Below are 17,682 nucleotides of genomic sequence, written 5' to 3'. Positions count from 1 at the left end.
ACTGGTAAATATATTCTCCTAATTAAACTTTGCATTTTGACTTCTTTTTATTTAACGGAAGCATTCTCCATGCATCCATGTTAATGATGACATAAAGTTTCATCTTCAGGAAATTAATTAAATAGTGAGACATGCTGGAGATGAGTCCATTTCCAGATAAATAACCCCTGTTTTAGAAATAAATGATCATACCCAACAATTGTTACTGCAAGTGTTTGAAAATTCTAAGTGGCTCTATTCAAAAATTCTCACCAGTCTAAAGCTTTTCAACAAATTATCAGTTCCCATATTTACATAATATATTCAAGAAAATGTGCAAGTATGACAATGAAGCAGTTTCTGTGAAGAGGGCAAAGGACAGGAGAGAGTCTCAAATGAGTTGAAGTCTTTTATTGAAACAGATTTTAGTTTAAATGTTCATTAACTTAAGATTTTACATTAAATTTTGTCTAAAAATGAGAACCGCTAGAATTTTTATGTTTCCAATGCATGGGTGTTCAATTAGCTACTGTCTAAACAGGTAATCAAACTGATATCCTGGGTCAGAAACCAGTAAACAAATGTACTTAGGAGGAAGAGGTTTGGTTTTTCTCTTCCTTGGTCTCTTTGCACAGCATAGAATTCGTGGGCCTTTCCCCACCACCTCAGAATCAAGTAAGGGTCACCATGGACCAAGGAGGACCTGCCTGATGTCCTGTCCATCCCTAACCCCTCTGGTCAGTCTCTTAAGACCTAGTTACTCAGTTTCCCATTGAATGAATGAATGAATGTATTACATTATAAAGATGTTATATTCTTCTCTCTTTTAACCATTTGAGCTACAAACAATAATTAAACAAGGAATAACCATTAATTCACTCTGATGGAGGATTAATTATGATGCAAATCTATTGATACAAACCCTACTGTGTGTTCTCAGTTGTCATTGAGCAATGTAAGTGCTTAGGATAAAATACATGTTGAAGAGTCAGAAGGTTTCACTGCTGAAAATGAGGAAAAACAAAAGAAATCAGAGAAGGCACATTATATACCAGAATGTGATATTTTCCTGAATCATAAGTATTTTCCCAGAAACCCACTCCACAATCAACTTACTCTATGAAAAATAAACTCTTGTTTGGCATATCCCATTTTCTAGAACACATTTAAAACTGGTCTGATGGCTCCCTGGAGAAATGTCTGATTCTTCGTCTGGGGTAGGAAATATAAGACTATCCTGGAGGATCCTGATTGCCAGAAAGTAAGGAATCGCTAAAGAAAAAAAAAAATGAGGCACGCAAAAAGGAAATAGGAGTCAACCTAAAAGAGCTCCCAATGGCCAAAACTGGAAAATGATGAGCAACAAAATAAACTATGAGAGTATTTTATTGTAACTCCAAAAACAGAATGAATATCTGAGTCAATATTGGTATAAATCAATGATTGTATAAATAAATAAATGTGGAAGAAGGGATGAGTCTGCCTTAGAGAAGAATTCTAAATAATTCTTCGCCTCCTGGGGAAGATACATCCCCTCCAGGTGGTATAACAATTTCCCTCCTGCTGAGTGTGGGCTGGATTTAATCAGTAGCTTCCAAAGAATAACATATGGAAAGGGAAAAATAGAAACTTTACAGTGAAGAAAGCTGGCAGTGTTCAAGATTAGCATCACCATTGATGGCATGTTGATGTCAGCAGTGTCTGCCTCTGATTAGGGTCAATTACCTCTCTAAGTATAGTAACTCATTTCGGTGTCTTTCTAGATATACTTTAGAGTGTGTTTCTACTACAAAAGATACCTCTAGTATCATGAAGTCTGTTGAATCGTTTGGCTGAAGAGGCAGGGCTACGTGCACCTCAGCCTGGATCAGCTACAGCCACCTTTTTTTCTCGGGACCACGCTCAAAACTAAAAGCCTTCCCCATAACCCAATAAATGGGTCAGCGCATTATTTATCCTCAAGTGTAGAGTGTGCAAAACCTGAAGAAGTTTGCCTCGCGTGATGCTTTCTTTGTTGTAAAAGATGCAGTGTGCAGTAATCTTCCTTTATTTTCAGGGGATGTTCTGGCAATCTTCTGAATCTTTGTAGAGTTTCCCACTATTGGAACATCTAGAGTATTTGCTTCTTTTTGCTCCACAGATTAATATGGTGTCCTAAATATAGTGGACCAGGGTGATGTTCTGTAGAGTACGCAAAGTGGCAAGACACCTTAAGACTATGTTGTGATGGACAGCAGGAGAATTAACCCCCTAAGAGAAGCAGCTCCTGTTGGCTGAAGGCAGTTCCCAGAGAGGGAGTGGCATACAGGATACCTGAGTGGCTAAAACCCAGAGTGATTGGGAGATGGATGAACTTGGGACCTGGAAGGGCACCAATTATACTTGTAATGAATGCCGTGAACAAAAAAAAAGCTAAGAAAAAAGAGACGAGAAAAAACATGAATCGCCCAGGAATTAAAATAGAGAAGCTATTTTAGGCAAATGACTGACAATTAATTTGTTATAATACCAAAAAGAGAAAAGCCATTTACTTGTGGTTCAATGAGCCATGATAAATTTCATGAGGTTTCATTTATATTTATACTTGTAGAACGTGGATTGCATATGACATCATTTTAAAGCCAATAACTGGAATGAAAAATCAGAAACAGAATATAAATTAAAGCTTTAAAAACAGTTCCATTTTCTGATTGCAAACATTTTGTATTTTGAAAATCCTTCTGTGAAGATAAACACATACTGTCAAGCTACATTGTATAGTGGCTGATCAAAACCCTTTTTCAAGTTGTCATCAAGAACAGCTCTGAGAAAATTACCTTTATAACTTGTATAGTTGTCTAATGGGTACATCACTGGGAGAATGGCTGGCAACCACATACTGGAGCACAGAGACTCTGTTCTCTAGAGATTCTAAGCATTCATAACATTGATGAAGAGAATGAAATAGTAAAGTGACCCTTGAAATGTGCAAGACTCAGCCATAGGATGAGAACTCAGGTGCTGAGTAATTTTAGAGCTAAAGACGATTTTTGCAGTGGTTTGCTGGCCATTTTAGTGAAACTTAGGTAGTGTGTATGAGCTCCTGCAGAGCGGCTGCGACTTCAATAGTGATTGCAGAGGATATGGCCGTGCTCCGTGTAACTGCTGGACTACAGTAAATGCCTTGGCCTATGACATGTTGGCAGAAGGTAGATTATACCAATTCAGACCTAGGCCTGGAGAGGCTCTGTGCATTTCCACCTGTCCTTTTGTGTGTCAGCTTTGCTGTGAGAGGAGCAAGGCCTGGCTGTCGTCCTCCAAGAAGGGTGCAAGACGCATGAGGCAGAGTCTCTCCAGCTGCTGCAGCCTGAAGCAGGGCTCATTTCTGTGTGTCTCTGAGCATTGCTGGTCATCCTTCATGTAGCAAACACTAACCAAGCCAGCTGATTTTGTACAGGTCTATTCTGTACCCTCGTCTCCTGCTGTGGATCTAAATTTCCTTCAATCCTGCCTCTGTTTGGGTTGCATCCCTGCCACTGGAAGTGTAGCCAACTCAGGCCGTATGACCTCCACCATCTTTCCTGACTGCAGAAGCCCTGGGCCTGAATCTCATGTAAATTATGCCTGTAAGCTTCCACAGGAATCAGTCGCAAAGTGAGGAATTAAACCATTTATCAGAAAAATATGATACTAAAGATTAATTTTCCTGCCTATGACCTGTTTGGGGTCTGGGAAGTGAATAACATTTAGTGAGTACCTACTGTGTGTGTGTAGGACGTTTTGCTGTGGGTTCTAATGCCCAGCATCTCCTTTAATCCTTATAATGAATGTTCACATGGGTATCATCACTCTAAGAGGAGGCTTAAAACTCAAGCTATGTCACATGCTAAAAGTCACCAATCTAGGAACTGAGCTGCTGACACAGGATCTTATGGTGCCAAAGCTCACTCTTTCTCCATTACTCCAGTGTGTCTGAGTCCACAGTGATATTGTTGTGATGACTCAACTTTACTAAAATCTCTACATGTCTCATCACAAAATGAGATAGTGCAGGAAATACCAATCTCCATTTTTTCTCTAAAATGATATAGGTAAATAAGTTATCCCAATACCTGGTTCCTAATTGTTAGCTACCATTAAGGGTTAGCATGCTCCACTATTGTCACAAATATTGCTAATACAAATTAAAATAAAATATATTTATAAAGACAGTGGGTTCCCAAGCCATTTACTTTGGCTATCACTGTGGAAGACACAGATTCTTTCTTTTTTAATTTTATTGGAGTATAGTTGATTTACAATGTCGTGTTAGTTTCAGGTGTACAGCAAAGTGATTCAGTTATACATATTCATATATTCATTCATTTTTAGATTCCTTTCCTGTATAGGCCATTACAGAGTATTGAGTAGAGTTCCCTGTGCTATACAGTAGGTCCTTGTTGGTTATGTTTTATATATAGTCGTGTGTGTGTGTTCATCCCGAGCTCCTGATTTATCCCACCCCCCCCCCCACGTTTCCCCTCTGGTAACCATAAGTTTGCTTCCAATATCTGTAAGTCTGTTTCTGTTTTGTAAATAAGTTCGTTTGTGTCTTTTTTAAAAATTAGATTCCACGAGTGATATCATATATTTGTCTTTCTCTGTATGACTTACTTCACTTAGTATGGTAATCTCTAGGTCCATCCATGTTGCTGCAAATGGCATTATTTCATTCGTTTTATGGCTGAGTAGTATTCCATTTTATATATGTACCACATCTTCTTTATCCATTCGTCTGTCGATGGACATTAGGTTGCTTCCATGTCTTGGCTGTTGTAAGTAGTGCTGCTATGAACATTGGGGTACATGTATCCTTTCAGATTGTTTTTCTCCAGATTTATACCCAGGAGTGGGATTGCTGGATCATATGGTAGTTCTATTTTTAGTTTTTTAAGGAACCTCCCTACTGTTCTCCATAGTGGCTGTATCAATTTACATTCCCACCAACAGTGTGAGAGGGTTCCGTTTTCTCCACACCCTCTCCGGCATTTGTTGTTTGTAGACTTTTTGATGATGGCCATTCTGACTGGTGTGAGGTGGTACCTCACTGTAGTTTTGATTTGCATTTCTCTGATAATTAGTGATGTTGAGCATCTTTTCATGTGCTTTTTGGCCATCTTTATGTCTTCTTTGGAGAAATGTCTATTTAGATCTTCTGCCTGTTTTTTAATTGGGTTGTGTTTTTTTTTGACATAGAGCTGCATGAGCTGTTTCTGTATTTTGGAGTTTAATCCCTTATCTATTGCTTCATTTGAAGATATTTTCTCCCATTCTGTGGGTTGTCTTTTTGTTTTCTTTATGGTTTTCTTTGCTGTCATAGGTTCTTTTTAACATGATAAATGCATTCACTGGTGAACTAATGTCAGAACTTCTCTTTGGAAGGAACTATTTTTTGTTTATAAAATATTTAATGTGCCCTCTGGAATAGAAGAGAACCTAGGGGCCTGGATGTCAACAGAACTCTAAGAGTACAAAGAAGAAGGGCTGAATTGTACGTGATACGTGATATAAACTAGTGGCTGATGCTAGCATGGTACTGACCGTGTACCATGAAAACAAACGTGTACCTTAACTCATGTAATCCTCAAATACTATGAACTAGGTGTACTTCTACTAACCCACTTCTCCAAATTGGAAAACTAGCCACGGAGGTTAAATAACTTTCCCAACTGTATACAGCTCGAAGTTGTAGGCTTAGGATCTAAGAACTAGGTGTCCTCAGCTTCATAGACAGTTGTCTTAATAACTGTTTTTTGAATATTTCCCTCTAGAATGGGATTTTCTGGAAAAAAAAAAAAGGAGTAGGGATGGAAATGGAATCTCTACAGGGAGAAATATTGAAGTCCTGAGTTTGATGAAAAGTCACTAAGTAATACCTGATGGTTGAATGGATTAAAGTGTGAAAAGTGAAATAAGAATTAATGGCTAATATAAAATTGGGTGTTTTTGTCTCTTTGGTACATGATATAAATTCAAAAGCATAGTAAAAATCAACTGTGTACACAATGACTCCTTTAAAGAGTATTAGATTTACTGGGGAAAGAAGGTAGGTAATGAAGAAGATGTTGAATTTTCTCATAGCATATTTGTGTATATAAATAGCTATTTCCTCAATGCCATAAACACCTGTAAAATAATCTAAAATTAATCAAATGTGTGGCAGTATTTTAAAAAACAAACCAAGTTTGAGGCATTTTGAATGAAGAGAAAAGTCTATAAAACAAATGAAAACATTTTTCAGGATCCTCTTTCATCTCCCTGGTAATAGATTATTAGTTGAAATAATTTTCTCATTGGAAACACAAGCATGTTTTAGGAAATGGTTATAGTCTAGTCTCACTAAAATAGAATAGGCTACCACTTAAAGGGGATAAGAAAAACTCTGGAGGAGAAAGGGAGGAATAAAAAGATTTAATAGCATGAAACTCCTAAAAGACTAAATACAAACATCGTTAGCAGCAGGATGAAATGAGACACGACAGAAACTCACTCCTTGAGAATCGGTTTGATATTCTCCACCATGCGTCCTCCACGTCTCAACAAAGAATTTTTGTTAGCAATGAAACTCAGAATAGTTCCTGCTTACATGAAGATCTGCAGTGGCAAAGGCCATCAATTATTCTTTCCTGAAAATGTAGGAAGGATGGAAGTAATTGTACTTTGTGGGTGAAACAGGGCTTCCTCCTAGTGGGAAAGAGTTGATCTTTCCTGCCACCAAGATGTTCACAGTGTTTGATAAAGAGAGAGACTTCAGTTAGTGGTCATATATGAAATACTGAAGACCACAACTCTGTATGTGCAATTTAATTTACCCTTTTCTAACTACAAAAACTCCAAAGTAGGAGGCATCTCCATTAAGCTGCATGTTCATTTTTTATTCTAAGGGCAATGTAGTTAAGTTATGCCCAAGGTAAAATTTCTAAATTCTTAAAACTTAAGTTTCCCAAGTCCTGCTGGTATTGATCCCAATTAAAGACAAGTTTTGTTCTGCCATTAAGTCAGCAAATTAAATGAAATCAGGACAAACTGTCCATATGATAACTTTTCCGTTCTGATTTTCTGCATTTTAATAATTAGGTAATAACTTACGATCCATTACCATGGGATCCCATACAGAAAACAAACACCATAGGCAAAATTTTTTACACAATTCTAGATTTATTTCATTTATTCCCTCTAGAGTCAGAAAGACTTACATTTGAATTCAAATTTTCTCTTTTATCCACTATATTATAAAAATCCACTTAAAAAAAAAAACTATGCCAAATACTGGCAAAGATAGGGAACAACTGAAACGCTCCTGTATCGTTGGTTGGAAGCAAAATGATACAAGCCCTTTGTACAAGAGGTTGGCATATGACCCAGCAAGGAAAAAAAAAAAAAAGACATACGTCCACACAAAAACCTTACATGAATGTTTATTGCAGCTTTATTTGTAACTGCCTAAAAGCTGGAAACAACCCAAAGTGGAAAACCCCATTTTCCATTCAATGGATGAATGGAAGAATTATAGTACATCTACGCTATAGAATACTACTCAGCGATCTATGAGAATGAACTCTTGATACAGAATAACTGCCTTTAGTGAATCTCAAAAGCATTATGCTGAGGGAGAGAAGCCAGACTTAACAGACTACACACTGTGTGATTCCATTCACATGACATTCTGGAAAAGGGAAAACTATAGGGACAGAAATCAGATCAGTGTCACCCAGGGACTGGGCAGTAGGAAGAGGGATTGACTATGAATTAACCTTTAAGGGTGATGTCAGATATCTTTCTTGACTGTGGTGGTGTTACATGACTATGTGAGTTTGTCCAGAGTTATAGAACTGCATATGTAAAATGTGTGGATATTAGTTCAGGTAATATAATACACACCACAATAGACAAAAAATGCAATGACTATGTGTTTACTACCTTAAATATTTTTTTCATATCAAAAAATAAAACATTTTAAGCTTCAGTTTCTTCTGCAGATTACCCAGTGGTAACCTCACAGGACTGTCATGAAGACTAAGCAGTACATAACACCAGTGCTTCCTAAACGGTTACTTATATGCAGTTTCTGTTACCTGGGGAGAAGAGGTCAGAGGTTATTGGTCCTTTTCTAGATGAAGTCAGTTATTTGTCCCTGGCGCTAACTGGTAAAGTACATGGTTGGGACTAAACTTCAGATTCACTTTCTGGGAGTCAAGGGAGACTTTTCCCATATATTTTGTTTTTCTCCATCCTAGGTAGTAAAAAAATAACCCCAAGATCTTTAATCTTAATTCCTTTGGAAAAGGATAATCTCTCCATAAAATTGTACATATACACATACCATTTTATAGTCCACGATGGAGGATTCATAATTGTCCCCTGGAAAACCAGCTGCTTGTACCATGTTCCCATGAATCCTCCCCTCTGAAGGGAACACTCTCCCCTTTACTCTAGGGAAGATCTTCTCCCTTTCACCCCACCTTTAATAATGTGGTTTTCATGGTGATTGGCCAGAGAAGGGAGCAGATGATGTAGCACTAGGGATTTTCTAGTTAGAATTGAAGAGAGGAGTCTTTCCAAAGAGTGGGAGATGTGTTCCGGGAGACCTCCTGTCTCATGTGAAAGTCCGAGGAGCACAAAGTAAGGCAGCCTGCAGAGTGTGGGGACAGGAGTCACAGGATCCTGAGCAGTGAGCTTTGCTCTCGTTCTTCTCCACTTGACATAGACGACACACCCAGTAGATACTGGTCCCGTGCCCTGTCTTCAGTGTAGTTGTGTCTTATCATGAGTTGGTTTTGAAATGAGTTTTTCTTTTGTTTTGTAACCAAATGAGCCATGACTAATAGCCCAGAGATCCCTGTTAATAATCCTTGATATAAGCCATGGGGCCATGAACGTTTATATTGAAAGTTAAGGTAATGTATGCAGTCCTCTATTATTAATTTCAATGAAGGAACTGAAGCCTATAGAGTTAAGTCATTATTGCGTTATCACATGATGTAAATGAGCATAACCAGGAACCAAACTGATGGCTTTTTCTGTGGTTCCTCCAGTGCATGTGAGGAAGAAGCGACACATATGTCATGTCTGAGTCTCTTATGATTCCGCAGCGGGTGATGACACTAGTCTGTGTGCAGTGTCTTGTCCCTTGTTGTTACCGAACACAAGTTCGTATGCCTGATGCACAGTGAGGCCAAACAAACTTAAACACTGCAGTTTGGAGCAGAGAAAAGTTTCTTGCAGGGCCATGCAAGGATCATGCCCCCAAAAAACCCCGAACCGCCCAAAGGGTTTCAGTGAAGTACTTTTAAAGGCAAGGCAAGGAAGGGGCATGGTTAGTTGTTGCAAACTTCTTGGTGTTGGAATCCTTTGTTCTCTCAGCTGTCCACATAGGTCAGGTCACGATGTTTCTGTAAACCTCCAAGACAAATATTATTCACTGTTGTGCAACTTTTTTTTTTGAAATTTATGTCACTATTTATTATTTATCAATACAGTTATCAAAGATAAAAACCATTCTTTTTAAACAATTTTATTGTATAGTTGACTTACAATATCATGTTAGTTTCAGGTCTACAGCACAGCTATTCAGATATTAATATTGAGTATAGTTCCTTGTGCTATACAGTATGTCCTTGTTTGTTATCTGTTTTATATTTAGTAGTCTGTATATGTTAATCCCTTTTAAGCAACTTTTTATCTCTTTATGAATGGAAAAGAATTATACTCTTAAAGGTCAGAGCCTTAAGAATAGGCTAACCTGTATATATCAGGCTGTAGGCAACATTCTTTTACAAAAGGTACAGAGCCAGCATCACTAAGCACAGGCAACAGAGCACAAAGGTTAAAGTAAAAGAAACAGATCTAATGTGGAGTCAGATTTGTTCTTCCCTATTAGATTGTTTACATTGTTACCAATAACTTTTTTTTTTTAATAATTAAGAGACCTGAAAACAAAGTTCTACATAATTTGGCTACGTGTTGCCTCTGGGACCTCTATTCTCCACCCTCCTCAAGCACACTTCACTCTAGCCACCCGATCACCTCACTATTTTAGCATATTTTTCTCCATTTATTTACTTTAAACCTATTTATATGTATCTTTATATATGTCTTTAAAGTAGGTTTCTTGTAGACAACATATAGTTGGGACATGTGTTTTGATCCACTTAGGCAGTCTCTTCTAATTGGTGCATTTAGACTATTGACATCCAGAGTGGTTATTGATACTGACACAGTGTTATGTTGATAGAGTTGGATTACTATTCACCATATTCATTACTGTCTTCTATTTGTTTCCCTGTTGCCTTGTTCCTATTTTTGTCTTCCACTCTTTTTCTGCCTTTTGTAGTTTTGAGAAATTTATGATTCCATTTTCTATCCCTTCTTTGTACATCAGTTATACTTCTTTTCTCACTTTTTTTAGTGGTTGCACTAGAGTGTACGATGTACAACTTACCGACATCCAGTTTCAGATAACATTATACCCCTTCATGGTAATATGAGTACCTTTTATAGTTGCCTCACAGTCCTTGGACATTCTCTTCTTTTTTTGTTGTTGTTTATTTGTTCCTTTTTCTTTCAGTGTTTGTTGTCTTTGCTTTTCAGTTTGAAAGATTCTGTTGAGATGTCCTTCAGCTCAGAGGTTCTTTTCTCAGCTGTGTTCGGTCTACTAGTAAGCCCATCAAAGGCATTATTCATCTTGGTTACAGTTTATTTTATGTGTAGCACTTGTTTTGGGTTCATTCTTTAGGAGTTCCATCTCTCTACTTCCATTGCCCTTCTGTTCCTGCATGTTGTCTACTTGATCTAACAGAGCCCTTAGAATATCAATCTTAGTTGTTCTGTATTCCCAGTCAGATAATTCCAACATCCCTGCCACATCTGGTCCTGATGCTAGCTCTGTCTCTTCATATTGTGTTTTTCGTCTTTTGATATGCCTTTGGATTTTTTCTTGATAGCCTGACGTGATAGCGGGTTAAAAGGAGCTGCTGTAAACAGGCCTTTAGTTCTGTGGTGGAGGGGAGTAGGGGGAAGGGAAGTGTCTATAGCCCTACCATGGGTCTCATTCTTTTCGTAAGCCTCCTGTGCCTCTGGGCTGTGAACCTCACGAGTGCCGCTCAGTTTTTTTCCCTCCCCCCTTAGGTGGGACAGGATGGCTGGCGAGGGCTGCAGTTGGGAGTTGCCCTTCCCCAGGTCAGTGGGGCTCTGGGAATACCTCAGCAGGTCAGATTCGGGTTCAGTAGTTTCTTCTGAGAGCAAGCCTGTTAAGAACAGAGTGCTTGAGCGTATTTCAAAGTGATTCCTTTCCCCTCCCTGTGCTGGAGGAGGGGAGGGAAAAGGAATATTTGATACTTCCTTCCTTTCTACATATCAGAAATACTTTTCTGATGTTTCCTGTGGGAGCCCGGTTGAGCTCCAGGAGGTAAATCTCACCACTTTGTAGGGGGTGCCCTAACAACCGGGTCCCCCAGGAGTTCTAACGCTGACTGGTCCACACTGAGCCTCCAGAAACTCAGCAGTCGCAGTTCAGGCTTCCCAACGCAGTCCCTTGTTCACACAGTGGCTTATACATCTCTGCTCTGGGAAGCCAGGGGCAGCCCCCAGTCACTTGTCGGTCTCTTTCTCCAGTCTCGGTTGGGGAGGGGCTCGGCTCCTGGGTCCATAAGCGTGTCCTCACCTCTCTTATGGATCCAGAAAATCCAAGATCAGTTGATTTTGCCAGTCTGTTCAGCTTTTTACTGGTTGTTAGGACGGCGTGGTGACCTCAAGGTCCTAACGTGTGGAATTGGAAACCAAAGCCTCCCCTCACTACTCTACATCATTGCTAGTCACGCTTCCACCTAAAATCCTTTTTACTTATTTCCACCTGTGAATTCTCTGCCGTCAGCTGTCCTCTCGGCCCTACTCCCTTGTCTTCTTCAGGTGTCCTTTTGTCACATACAGGCTCCTCTGGACACTTGATAGACTATTATAACCACCTCCAACCTGAATTTTGCTGTCTTCTCCCTTATATTAATTTTCCTCCTTAGAAGACATCATTAACATCTATTACTTCTTTTATATTCTTCTTACTTATTACCTATCTTCCCCACTGAAGTGCAAGCTTCATGAGGACAAAGATATGTGTCCATTTTGTTGGTTACTGTATCCACAGACCCTGGAAAATGCGTAGAATATATGAGGTGCTCATGTTTTTTTATCCAAATGTGTAAAATGAATGGATAAGTAAGTGATTCTGGGATTTTATTTATTTTGCCATGGAGTTTTGTTCACTGAATACAGAACTCACCCATGAAATATGCTGGGGGCTTTCATTTTGGTTCTAGTAAAAGGAAGACTCCAATTCTACCCAAATTCTATACAATGAAAAAAATCTTTATGGTAAGGAGAACCTGTAGAATCTAAGGACAGAATAAAAACCTTTCCTGGCCTTGAGTGGTCTGGTCCCTAGAAACAAGGGCTGTAGTGAGGTTGGGGCAGCTCTGCTCTCTAGTCAGTCCATCCGGAACCTTCTGGTCTCTTTGCACTCTCTGCTTCTCTGTACATGAGTTTGCTGTGGTTACCCCAGGCAAGTTTATAGAACAAAGAAAGGGAACAGGACTGTCTATCAGTGATCAGGTGTCCATCCCTTTGTGATCATCCATGACCAGGATCATGGAGAGGAAGGTGGAATCATGGGAAAAATAGGAATACCTCTTCTAGGGACTGTGGAGAAGCATATTCTCTACAAAGAACTAAGGACAGGTCTGACAATGAAACATATTCAGTAGTATTCTGTCATTTATAAAGTTGTTGATGTAATATAAAATTAAGTCTGTGACTCTCAGCCTTTTGATACATCTGAAGTAGACCTCAGTGGATGACATACATTTTCCTTTCTTCATTTTACAAGCAGGAAATTCAAATCTGAATCTGAATTTTGAAGTCCTGAGTGTCCTCACTGTTAACCACAGTACTGAGCTTTGATATCTTATGAAACTAACCTCAACATCCTAGGGTCTCAGTTTCCTAGTTAGTGAAACAAAATGAATTAGAAGTTTAAAAAAATATTATTGGCCTTGAAATTAAATTTCGCCAGTAATCTTACCTACCATTCTTCCACTATTTCTGTCCTTGGAACACATTAGTCTCTCTGTTTGCCCTTGTTTTCTTTTCCTCCATAACTTAAATGAAAGAATCTTAACTGGTGAAAAAAATCTCAGGAAAAGAAGCAAAATACCCCACAGGAAGTTCTTGATTAAGAAAAGACAAGTACAGCAGCTTTATACAAATGAAACAAGAACTTGTGAGGAACACTTACCCATACAAACACATTATACATACAAAGGTGAATTCTCAGATATATTCACACCCCAAACATTGTTCTTGTGTGAAGAAAATAAACACAGTATCTACAAAACTTCATTCTGATTTGTACAACAGAGGAGGAAAACATGTTGTGTATCATTCCTTGAGAAGCATCTGTTTACTTTACATCTGTATACTTTATACATATTTCTTTTTTTGCATGTATTTATTCGTATATACATCTTAGCAAAATCACCAGGGACACTTTAACAAAATGAAAGGAAAGCTACTAAATTAATGCGTACTGCATAGTTCTTAACACAAATCAACGTTAAAGGATAATATACTGAAAAAAAAAAAGACAAAAAAACCTTGAAGTGGATGCCACAGTGCAGTGTGAAGCATGATTTGTCTGAAAAATCATGAAAGCTAAAAATGAGCTCCACAGCTACTGCTGTAACTTAATAGATCTCTACACAAACGCTGGGATGTTTCTTTGTCCACAGGAGTGCTTTTTTTGTCCACTGTCACGTATTAGTGAACTCTGAAGTTGTAAACAAATGTTTGTTTTTATTTTCCAGACGGTATGCAATGAAAAAATAACTAGATGTTGGCATCTTAAATACATAGGTTAATTTTTAGGAAAAAAGAAGAAATAGATGCTTATTCATTTAACATGTTTTATCAGTTACCTTGGCAGTTACAAATATGAAAATTTAGTTTTCCTGAATGACCTTGGGTACATAACCTAGCCTTCTTAAACCTCAGATTTTTTACTTGGAATCTAGATCCTAACACAAAAGAGTTATTGGGAGAAATTCATAAATTTCGGTCTTCAGAAAGCTTAGCACAGAGCCTGGTATATAGTAAAATGGTCAATAATATTTGCTGTTCTTATTACTATAATTCTCTAGCATCAGGATATTACCATGGAATCCAGTGCTCTCTAGCCATGAATATTTTGGAAGACTATTATATTTGGAACACTCACAAAACAAATTTGCTTTCTTTTCATTTGGCATTGAGCAGTTTTCAATTACAAATGAATTTGTATCTTGAGGTTACATAGAGGATGTCTCTGCCAGTGGATGATAAACACACCTTGACCAGACCTGCCTTTACACACAATAGAATAAATGGCTGAGTTTCTGCAGAGTGGCTAATGTAGTCGTGGAAAATGATCTGTCCACTTTTGGAGTCATTGCTGTAATGAACTTGGTGAAATGGTAGTTCCTATCACTTAAGAAACTTAACCGTGCCGGATAATCATCCTGTATATCATTTCGTTCCCATGATAGACAAAACACGCTGATTCCACACCTCTGAAATGTAACTTGTTCCTCTCCTTTGCATTGTTCTGTATTCTGTGAGGGATTTCATAGGCGTGAGGAGCTGGAAAAGCAAAATATTGTCGAAACAAATTGCTACATAGTTTTGTTCCTTTCTTTATTTTCTCATGGCCATCTTTGACTTGGATAATGATTCACTTCAAACCCTTCATCAACAGGGTGGACATTCAGAGGCTGGTGGGGGAATCTGTATTCATAACAGAAGTCATCGTCGTCTACTTAGTATCTCTAAACTGGATTTGGTTCATTTCTCACTCTTCCATTCAGCTGGCTCCCATGCTAAGTTGCTGTCTTTTAACTACTAGCGTATATTATGTCTCTATTGAAGTTTCAAGGCTAAATAAGGATGACTTTTACGTTGCATATTTCTAGACTGCAGAGCTATCATCCTTAGGAAAGAAAACAAACAACTATCTAAAAATCTTCCTTGCTGATTTCAAAAAATATTTCATCTGCCTTAGTTGATAAAACCATACATAGTTTAGCCTGGATGTTTATTTTAAAACTTAAATAACCTTTTGTGTTTATAAGGGAGGTTACTTTTTAGCAAAATGCACTCTTCCTAATATTCATCCTACTTTCATGGTGTATACAAAATATTTTCTATGAGAAAATTGAAGACATCATCCAATAAGTCGAGATTTGATGCCAGTAACTCTAGCTGCTTCTAGAGTTTGAGGGCAACTAAATTCATGTAAAATATACAATGGGTAAGCTATTATTTATACCTTATATAATTGTTTGGTTGTCACAATCAAAAGACTTCTATAAAGCTAGAAAGTTTGCAAAACACTGTTAAGTCAAAGCATCTAAAAATATAAAGAGCTTTAGGGGCTTCCCTGGTGGCGCAGTGGTTGAGAGTCTGCCTGCCAATGCAGGGGACACGGGTTCATGCCCCGGTCCGGGAGGATGCCACATGCGGCGGAGCGGCTGGGCCCGTGGGCCATGGCCGCTGAGCCTGCGCGTCCGAGCCTGTGCTCCGCAACGGGAGAGACCACAACAGTGAGAGGCCCGTGGACCACACACACACACACAAATATATATATATATATATATATGTATATATATATATATAAAGAGCTTTTAAATAGATTTAATTAACATATATATTTATATTTGTAAATTCGTATTTAAAATATAGAGGTAACTGGTCAGAGCTGGAAAGAGAAACATGTTGGTTCCCTGGCTGAGAAAAGCAGGGCATCATCTCCTCTTATCAGTAGCCACATACAGACCCAGACACAGAAAAGCACAATTCTGAATGTGGGGTTTCCGACTGGGAGTCCTCTGCCTCTCCACATTTCTGGCATATTCTTCGCAGGTCATGCAAATGTTTCAAGAGCTGGCACTCACTGAAGAAGCCTTCCATGTGCCAACCAAATGTGCACCAAGAGATGGAAAGGATTTTGTGCCAACAATCTTCAAGCACACTCTGCTTGGCACAGGTTCTTGCACCAAATTTCCTGAGCGACTGGCGTCAAACATCACGGGTTTTTGTGGCTCATGCTTTTAAAATTTGTCAGAATAATAATATTAGCCCCTCTTTACAAAAGGGTTCTTTCATTATTGAACAACATCAGCAAAAAGACAAACGCGAGGAGAGGGAAAGCTTTCTTTCAGTAGAATGACAATTCTATAAATGTAGGAGGACTACGGAAAAGCCACCATCTTGAAAATAACATAGAACTAACAACGTATCAACGGTTGTTACAACCCTTAGGTGAAAACTTCAACAGGACATTAATGCAGTATCAAAATTTCTCACCACAGGCCACTTATTAGTAAAAAATAGGAACAGAGCACCTTTTAGGTAGAGAAATCTGGTGGACACCACTTTAACCAAATGATCAAAGTTAGCATGACCATTAATAAGAGGAAGTGACAGGTGCCTCATGGTACGATCCGTGAAGAAGGACAAGATATCACTGATGTATTGATAGTATTCTGCCAAAACATGCGTGTAAATTGAAACACGAGGAAAGATTCAGTTCACCTCTGAAAGCTGGACTACAGCACAACCAGCCTGACAGCCTGTTGGTTATTCTCAAAGATTATTTGTAATTGCTTTCAATGAATCATTTCTCAAGCACCTTTAATGTTTCTTGCCGAAAAAAAAAGAAAATTAAATCTTAATATATGTATGAAGTAAGGTGAAAAATATAATTTTAAGACCCACCAAAGTGTTTCACAGGAACAGTACAACAAGAAACCATCACTTTGAGGCAAAAAGAGACAAATTCAACTAAATACAGCATTCATTTTATACCAGAGGCTATATTTTTTGGAGATGGAATTATATATATATATACTGAACATTTTACTGGAGTATAATTGCTTTACAGTGGTGTATTAGTTTCTGCTTTATAACAAAGTGAATCAGCTATACATATACGTATATCCCCATATCTCCTCCCTCTTGCGTCTCCCTCCCACCCTCCCTATCCCACCCCTCTAGGTGGTCACAAAGCACCGAGCTGATCTCCCTGTGCAATGCAGCTGCTTCCCACTAGCTATCTATTTTACATTTGGTACTCTATATATGTCAGTGCCACTCTCTCACTTCATCCCAGCTTACCCCTCCCCATCCCCGTGTCCTCAAGTCCATTCTCTACATCTGTGTCTTTATTCTTGTGCTGCCCCTTGGTTCCTCATAACCACTTTTTTTCTTTGATTCCATATATATGTGTTAGCATACATTATTTGTTTTTCTCCTTCTGACTTCCTTCACTCTATATGACAGACTCTAGGTCCATCCCCCTCACTACAAAAAACTCAATTTCGTTTCTTTTTATGGCTGAGCAATATTCCATTGTATATATGTGCCACATCTTTATCCATTCATCTGTTGATGGACACTTCGGTTGCTTCCATGTCCTGGCTATTGTAAACAGTGCTGCTATGAACATTGCGGTACATGACTCTTTTTGAATTATGGTTTTCTCAAGGTATATGCCCAGTAGTGGAATTGCTAGGTCATATAGTAGTTCTATTTTTAGCTTTGTAGGAACCTCCATACTGTTCTCCATAGTGGCTGTGTCAATTTACATTCCCACCAGCAGTGCAA

This window comes from Lagenorhynchus albirostris, chromosome 19 (genome assembly GCF_949774975.1).
Source record: "Lagenorhynchus albirostris chromosome 19, mLagAlb1.1, whole genome shotgun sequence".
NCBI classification, from domain to species: domain Eukaryota; kingdom Metazoa; phylum Chordata; class Mammalia; order Artiodactyla; family Delphinidae; genus Lagenorhynchus; species Lagenorhynchus albirostris.
Note: the sequence above shows the minus strand (reverse complement) of the source record.